This window comes from Octopus bimaculoides, chromosome 1 (assembly GCF_046866305.1).
Source record: "Octopus bimaculoides isolate indiv1 chromosome 1, ASM4686630v1, whole genome shotgun sequence".
NCBI classification, from domain to species: Eukaryota; Metazoa; Mollusca; class Cephalopoda; order Octopoda; family Octopodidae; genus Octopus; species Octopus bimaculoides.
In genome coordinates, this window is record NC_142928.1 from 88,742,530 (window position 1) to 88,751,130 (window position 8,601).

At 33.1% G+C, this 8,601-nt stretch overlaps 1 protein-coding gene and 1 long non-coding RNA gene across 4 annotated transcripts in view; one reads left to right on the plus strand and one right to left on the minus strand.

Moving 5' to 3' along the window:
* The window catches only part of LOC106872255 (apoptosis-inducing factor 3), a 125,935-nt gene extending 121,173 nt beyond the window's left edge, over positions 1-4,762 (minus strand). The window contains exon 1 of one of the 2 annotated variants that reach the window (XM_089353622.1): positions 4,642-4,762. The gene's annotated coding sequence lies outside the window, so the exon portion shown is untranslated. Of the gene's footprint in view, positions 1-3,956; positions 4,465-4,641 lie in introns of those variants that run through there. The other variant, XM_089353618.1, reaches the window with a different exon arrangement.
* Positions 512-7,122, plus strand: LOC149137619 (uncharacterized). Of its 2 annotated transcripts, XR_016242188.1 has the most exons (3): positions 512-600; positions 2,080-2,702; positions 5,432-7,122. It is a non-coding gene; the product is annotated as an uncharacterized LOC149137619 (long non-coding RNA). The 2 variants fall into 2 exon arrangements; XR_016242187.1 differs by lacking the exon at positions 512-600 and having other exon boundaries at positions 1,412-2,702.
* The last annotated feature ends 1,479 nt before the right edge of the window (positions 7,123-8,601 follow it).

The window sequence follows — 8,601 nt, forward strand, 5'->3', positions numbered from 1 at the left end:
TGGTGCAGTAGTGTAAAAAATTTTTGGTCAATATACAGTTTGAGATCCGTTAATGAAAACAAAAAAAAAACAAAAACAAAACAAAAAAGCAACAAAAAAAAAACAAACAACCCAGCCTACTAGGTGTAATAAAAAAATGTGTAGAAAATGGATATGAAAAATAAATGTGTGCAAACGAACGGGGGGTGAGGTTGGGGAGACAACTTTCGGAAAATTCACAAGATCCGATTTTTTCCCTCATAGCTTACAGGAAAATGGATATCTTTTAATGAAATTTTACAGAAACACTTTCAAACAGCATAGATTACGATTATAAAGAAATTTGTGGGGAAAATGTTTTGCTAAGGGGTGGGGAGAGGACTGTCGGAAAGTTCACACGATCCGATTTTTTTCCCCTCATAAATTTCAGGATCTAGTTTAGCGCCCGGTCACCAAAACGAAAAAGAAAGCCAGTCAAATAGATGTAAAAAAATATCTAGAAAACGAATATGAAAAAGTAAAAAAAAAAATAGTGCAAACGAATGAGGTAGGGGTGGGAGGCAGCCAAGTTATAACTTCCTCTCTCGAATCGTTACCGTCAAATAAATTACCAAGACGAAGGTATGTACATGTATGTTTGCGCTAACTTTTGTCTTCATATTCGTTTTCTACGCGTCTTTTTTTACACCTATTTGACTGTTCCCCCCACCCCCGGTTTTGGTGACCACCGGGCGTTAAACTAGATCCTGAAAGTTATGAGGGGAAAAAACGGATCGTGTAAACTTTCCGACAGTCCTCTCCCCACCATTCGGAAAACATTTTCCCCACAAATTTCTTTATAATCGTAATCTATGCTGTTTGAAAGGGATTTCTGTTAAATTTCATTAAAAGATATCCATTTTCCAGAAAGTTATGAGGGAAAAATCGGATCCTGTGAATTTTTCGAAAGTTCCTTTCCCTACCCTCACCCCCATTCATTTGCGCAAATTTATTTTTTCATATTCATTTTCTCCACATTTTTTATTACACGTATTAGATTGTTTTTTTTTTTTTTTTGGTGACCGGGCGCTAAACTAGATCTTGAAACTTATGAGGGGGAAAAAAAAAGCAGATCGTGTGAATTTTCTGACAGTCCTCTCCAGAAAAAAAAAGCAGATCGTGTGAATTTTCTGACAGTCCTCTCCAGAAAAAAAAAACAGATCGTGCGAATTTTCGGATCTTTTTTAAAACGGGGGCCACATTTTTCATTAACGAAACACTTTGAAATTTGGAACACTGGTAGAATGTGTCATATAAAACATCTTTTTCTCTTAGTCTTCTTAAAAAAAAAAAGAAATCCATAAGTTTTCCCATGTTAAAGCTGTCGTATTTCTGTAATTTCAACCAATCACTGACGTCCATTCAGCCGATATACATTAAGTGCCGACTACATAAACAAACGATTCTGAAACAATTAACCCTAACCCTAACCCTAGGGTTAGGGTTAAAGCAAATTTAAAATGAAAAAAGCAAATAAAACGAAGGTATGGAGATTAAATACGCTTTACATCGCTTAATCAGCCAAAGGAGTAAATATAAACAACTGAATACTTGTCAGTGATTGGTTGAAATTATCGAAATAAGACAATTTTTTACATGAAATAAATTCGAATACAAAAATATTTTTCTGTTCTATAACACAAAATAGATAAGTATACGAAGTTTGAAAGTCTTTCCGTACCAAAAACACTACGTAAAACATTAATGAAAAATGTGGCCCCCTGTTTTAAAATAGATCCGAATTTTCTAACAGTCCGCTCCAGAAAAAAAAAAAAAATTCTCCTAAAATTACTTTATAATCGTAATTTGTGCCATTTGAACGGCATTTCTATAAAATTTCATAAATATATACCCATTTTCGTTAAAGTTATGAGAGGAAAATCAGATCTTGTTAATTTTCCGAAATTCCTCTCCCCACCACCCCCGTTCGTTTGCGCAATTTTTTTTTCATATTCGTTTTCGTCATTTTTTTTACACCTAGTAGGCTTTTTTTTTTCTTTTTCGTTAACGAGTCTCAAACTGTATATTGACAGATTTTTCTTACTTCCTATTCTTGAACAGCCAACGAAAAGCTGACCTTTGCAATATGTTGATGGTTGTGGCAAAACTAAGACACTGAAAATTTAAGATATTTGAATTGAAATAGAAACTCTTGTGCACTTATAATCTAATCGATGCATCATATGCTCGGAGAGAGACAGATAGAGAAGGGGGATCTTTTCTGTTGCTGTCACAGATTTTGAGATTTTAAAATTAAGTGAAAATTTTCAAATTTGATATATTCATGTAATTTTTCGTAGGAATATTAAACGATTCTTTTCCATTTTATGTATGCATTACATAGTCACTTAGAAATATAAAAAAAAGATGTTTAGAGTAATTTATATAACTATATATCCAGTTTCTATCATTTAAACAGAATACATAAAGAACATTTTCACAGAAAAAATTTACATTTCAATTAATTTTCTCAATTTCATTGCCTCTTATTACCTCCCCTTGATTTTGGGGCGTGGACCTTTCCGCATTCCAACCAATACATATACATACGTACACGCATACACATATGTTATACTAAAGTTTCAACAACTATACTAAGTGTCAGTTATTAGCGCTTTAATTGGATGAACTGCCTTGTTCGATAAAGAAAATACTCATGGAAATAAGAATATCTCCCAAGCAAGGTAACTATATATATTTTAAAATAAACTAACAGTCTCGGGTTACTTAAACGTTACACGCTATAAATTATGATAGATCGAATTTTCACATTTGAGTTAATAACTTTCTGTAGGCTTTTCCTTAATAGATCTACTATCTATCTGTATAATGCTATACTAAATGTGGTTTAAAGATTAACGTTTTAATAACCGAATTAAAATGCCTTGTTCGATAAAACAAAACCAAGCCATAACTCCAAAGCAACGTAACTATATATTTTTTAAGAAAAGAATTATCTTGGGTTATACATAAAAGTACCAAAGTTATCCCCGGTACCGTTATCCCCGTATAAATTACTGTAGACCTAATCTTCATATTTGAGTTTTTAACTTTTTATAGGCTTTTCCTTTCGGACGATCGCGAAGGAAAAATAACTGCCAAGACGCTGAAATACGGGTTACCCGCCAATTTTACTGGTGTGTTCTGAGTGATTGATCGGCAGGTCGATAAATTAATTTTTTTTAACTAAACACTTTCAAACTTCGGATGAAAGTGTTTAGTTTTAAAAAAATCCGAACCGAATTGTCAAAAGTTGTCGAGTTATATCGAAGGAATGCCAAAAAAAAAAAAAATTAATTTATCGACCTACCGATCAAAAGGAAAAGATCCACAGTTTATACCAAGCAACTCTTATATACAAATCCCTTAGTTACAGCTCTTATTTTATTTTTTAAAAAACACTTATTTAGCTGCACGGATTTCATTCACCATCACAAGATAACCTTGCTACGATATTTGTGTAAATAAACTAAAATTGGTGAAACTCAATGGTGTTGCATGGTAAATAGACTTATTTAATCGTAGTATGTCCCCAGCTAAAGAGCACCACTTCCGTCCGTCCTGAATCTTCTTAAAAACCCAACTGGTGGAATCTGTCAATATCTTCAACAGTCACAAGGGCGCTTCTACATGGCCACTTGACCTGCTAAAAACAGCAGCCAATTCTACCTCGAATCACATCCTTCAATCTTAAAAATAAGGGAAGAACGCATTGGATAATCTAACCCGGGATACTATGCATAAAAGAAAAAGACGGAATGGTCGCGAGTGGAATGTCTTTGATAATAAAAACAGTTTTCTTCAGTCAGAGCCGACTTCGGATAAACAACACGGCAGAATCACAAACTGAAACATGTGTGAGCTTCCGTTAAAATATTAGATACTCGTACGTCGTTCAAATATATATATAAAATAATTTGAAGGTCATCAGTACTTACTTATCAAACACGTATCAAGCTGGTCTTTTAAAAAAATTATCCTTTGATTTAACCTGCGTTGTCACTCCTCGGACTGTATTTAGCCAAGTGAGATAAAATTATTTCTTTCTGTGGTCCATATTAAACGATGCGTACCTTGAACCTTAACATAAGCTGCTGTGATTGAAAAACCACTATTTCAACCCACACCTAATAAATAGTCTTTAATAAGACAGAAATGAAATGTCTTTTATATACATAGTTTTTTTTTTCACTGCACCCCCTTTTATCAAATTATCGATTGTTTCAGATAATTGTTATAAATATATATATAAAATACTTTGAATTTTAAACAATTATTCAAATAGTATGGTTACCGGAAACGCTATTGAGTAACGTCATTTTAGGTTTTGAGTTCAATTCCAATAGAGGGATATTGTAAAGCGAATTAGTGTCACACGAAGGCGCGCAAACTTGCTATTCTCGATGTAAGCTTTAACTATTTAGATGATGGATATAAAACTAGACTGTCTTTAGATATTTTGTAGATCATTTGCATAAATGTCATATGATTTAGAAATATATAGTATAAAATATTTTAATGTTTATTTTAGTACTAGCATACAGTTTTATTTATTATAGAAGATCAGCACCATACGAAAAACAATTAATAAATGTCAGCAATCTAATAAATATATCTACTTACACAAAATTGAATCACCCGAAAAATCAGATACGATTGTAACCTCTCAGTTGTAAATAACGCCTACATTATGTAGGTGTGTGTGTATAAATACAGACACACACATGTATGTGCATATAAATACACATATATATATACATATATTATATATATATACATTACTCATTTTTGCCAGCTGAGTGGTCTGGAGCAATGTGAAATGAAGTGTTTTACTCAAGAACACAATGCGTCACCCAGTCCAGGAATTGAAACCACAATCTTACGTCCAATACCCTAACCACTAAGCCACGTGCCTCCACATGCCATAGCACTCATGGAAGAGTTAAAACTGAACTTGCAAAACGCATCAAATACACATAAACAGTGAATGCTTTGAGTAGATTTTTATAGAATTTAACCCTTTTGTTACCGTATTTCTGATGAAATACACTATTTTTTGTTTCATATAATTTTTAAAATAATGAAGAATTTAGGAAAATGAGTGGTTGGCGTTAGGAAGGGCATCCAGCTGTAGAAACTCTGCCAAATTAGATTGGAGCCCGGTGTTGCCATCCGGTTTCACCAGTCCTCAGTCAAATCGTCCAACCCATGCTAGCATGGAAAGCGGACGTTAAACGATGATGATGATGATGAAACTGGTGTTTGGGACAGAAATTTTGATGGTTAGTTTTAAGTTATATTACTTTAGACAGGAAGGGTTGGTATCAAAAGAGTTAATTATCAAAATGTTCATGTTGTGTATTTAGAATAAATTACATGTTTCATTCATTTGTTTATTTTTATCTCTTTTCAGCTGATCATTATTAAATTGGACACATCTGACTCTACAATACAAATTATTCCATTGTTAAGAACATTTACTACACATTATCCAATTGACTTTGAAAAACCTGAAAATATATATGTACATTTTTCCATAATACTTTTTCTACAACAGAAATGATCTAATTGACTTTTTGTATGCACCTTCTTAAAAATACTTTTATTTAAACTATTATCTTGATTGATGTGGTAAATTAAAATCTATTATATTCTGTGTTTGAATTCTTTCCAAACACAAACCACATGTATAATTGATATATTTTTCTGCTAATATGAATAGAAGATATTTTCTGTTGGCATGTAGAAAAAAAGATATGTACAGTCCATTATTCTTACAAACAATCCTTTTAATTTGCTACAATTAAAAAATTGGTCACTGATTGATTAAACTAACATGCATAGCAATGGTGAAACTTAAATGTAATCTGCATAACACCATTCACTCCACAAGTCACACATTTCAGTAGCTGTTTGACATCCATGACAAAAGAAATTCTACTGTAGTAAATACTTCAAGAGTGACATCACCTTGTAACTATAACATAAATGGCAGAATTAATCACAAGAGCTGATGGCAACTGCACCATCTGTTGCAGAAAAATTATCATGTCAGTCAGTAATCAAAGCACTAACAGTGAGGCCATATTGTATAGACCATATTGTGATAACTGCAGCATCAGTGATGCAAAAATAGTTACAACTTCCAATATTTACAAAAGTATCACAATGATAATGAAAGCTGTAGCTCTTGTAGTGATACGGCTGGTCTTGGAACACCTCTACATAATGCCTGTTATAATAAATACTGCAAGAGAGAAAGAGAGCTATAGCCATCACTTGCAAGCAAGTATGACTAGGAAGCTTGTGCCATTGTTTCAGCCTGGTGACAGTGAAATATCAAAGATGTGACAACTGGAAGTAAAGAGGACTGCACCAGCACTTCGTTGATACTCATTTCCAGCTGAGTGGACCTTAAATTAAGTACCTTGTGGAAGGGCACACCACATCACCCAATCCTGGTATTGAACCCACAACTTGTGAGCCCAACACCTTCACATAATAGTGTACTGAAGTGAATAAAAGATGAAGGCCTGAAGAAGTGTAGACATGATGACTTTGTATGATGGTATAGTACAACCTTCTGAAAGATGTACAGTGTTTGAGGGAAAATTCATTATACTGAAATATATTTTTGTTGATTTAATATTATTTAAAGCCTATCTTTTCAACTAATTTTGAATTTTAGGAACACCTGTTTACCTATCCTTATCTACGAGGGGGTGCTCAAAAGTTCCTGGCTGTTGGTAAAAGAAAATAGAGGAGGATCAGTTAATTATGATTTTATTCAACATATTCCCCTCTCAGATTCACACACTTATTACAGTGGTCCTTCAGTTTTTCTAAGCCCTGCAAAAGAACTTGGATGGTTGACCCTCCAACCAGGCCTTTCATGATACCCTTAAAACCAGGAATTCTTCAGCACCCCCTTGTACACTTGTAATTACTTTCAGAAAATGTAAATGTGAATTGTAAAATGTAGATGTGAAGCCTACTATACACAGTGATTTGTGTGTAGTAGAAACAGCTATGAACAATTTTATATTGAAGCACATTGTACCATGACAGAAATAAAAGTAAGAAAAGTCAATTTGAAAAATTTAAGATGTCTGTTAAAATTTGTTTCCTTATACCTTGTATCTATATCAAATGTAATCCAGTTTTTGCATTTGAATGTTTGTTTGCTTTCATTTATTGATAAAAGTGGAAGAAAACAGCATAATTAAAACTGGAAACTGTAATACTGGCCAATGTAAAAATCTTACTTGGCTATCCTGTATTGCCAAAACAAATAAATGCTTCAAAATAGGTAAATTATGCAGTTCACTCCACTTATTTATTTTTTTTTTTCTAAAATAGTCTTCAGATTTCCAAGTTTTGAATATCAGAAATTCCAATTATAAAAAAGAAGCTTTTAAAATATTTCATTTCCTCCTTCTCACTGATAACATAATACTTCATCTTGAGAAAATACAAATTCTTAAAATTTATACAATGCTGGGTTTTATAGGAGACACTTCTTATCATTTTAGCCTTAACTCCAATCATATATTACATTATGTATGGGGTGTATAGGGCAGCAAGTTAGCAGAGTCATTAGCCCATCAGACAAAATGTTTCACAGTATTTTTTCCAGCTCTTTATGATTTGAGTTTAAATCCTACCAAGGTCAACTTTGCCTTTCATGGTCAAAAAAGTACCAGTCAAGTACCGGGATTGATGGTATCTACTAAATCTTCCCCTTGAAACTTACTGATGTTGTGCCATAATTAAAAGGAATTACATATGGGACATATGATTTATCGATTTTGAAGTATTTATTTTGTTTTGATAATGCAGAAGAGCCAAATTTGTTTTTTTTTTACATTTCCCATTATCACTGGTCTCAATTTTAATTACATGGCTTTTTTCTTTTACTCATTTATTTATCGTATATACTCAAGTAATAGCTGATCTCATGTAAAAGTCGACCCTAGCAGTTCATGAACAAGAAGACATTTGTGGATCAAGGGACCTTATTATCCTTTACGTAGAAATAACACAAAACTGTGTGGCTACCTTACTGTAGCCTGCTCTTTAGGTGGAATGCTCAGTGCTTATAGTAAAACACCATTTAATAGCGAGCACCACATCTGTTGATGGGTGCTACATCACTATTACTAAAATGTATACACAGGATATGCTGCTAGCCTGTATACATCTTTAAGCACAATAAACACATGTATCATACACACGTTTACATACTGAAAAACTTGTTTCACAAACAGCACTGTCTGAATTCGTACAAAGGTATGACTTTGGTAAGTCTAAAAACATTAAATTAATTGCTAGATTAGTGGTTCCCATGTGACCTTTATATTTTCCTCATCTCCAAATGCAAGAAACATATGCGTCATACACTCGTCTGTTTACATGTTAAGAAACGTGTTTCACAGACAGCACTATTGGCGAACAACAAGAGCTACATGGTTTTGTTTATGGGTTTTGTTATTTACTAGGACGTATATTTTGATGCATAGAATTGGTAATATTACTGTAATTCATTGTGTTTTTTATTTATATTCACTTAGAGATCAGTTGGGC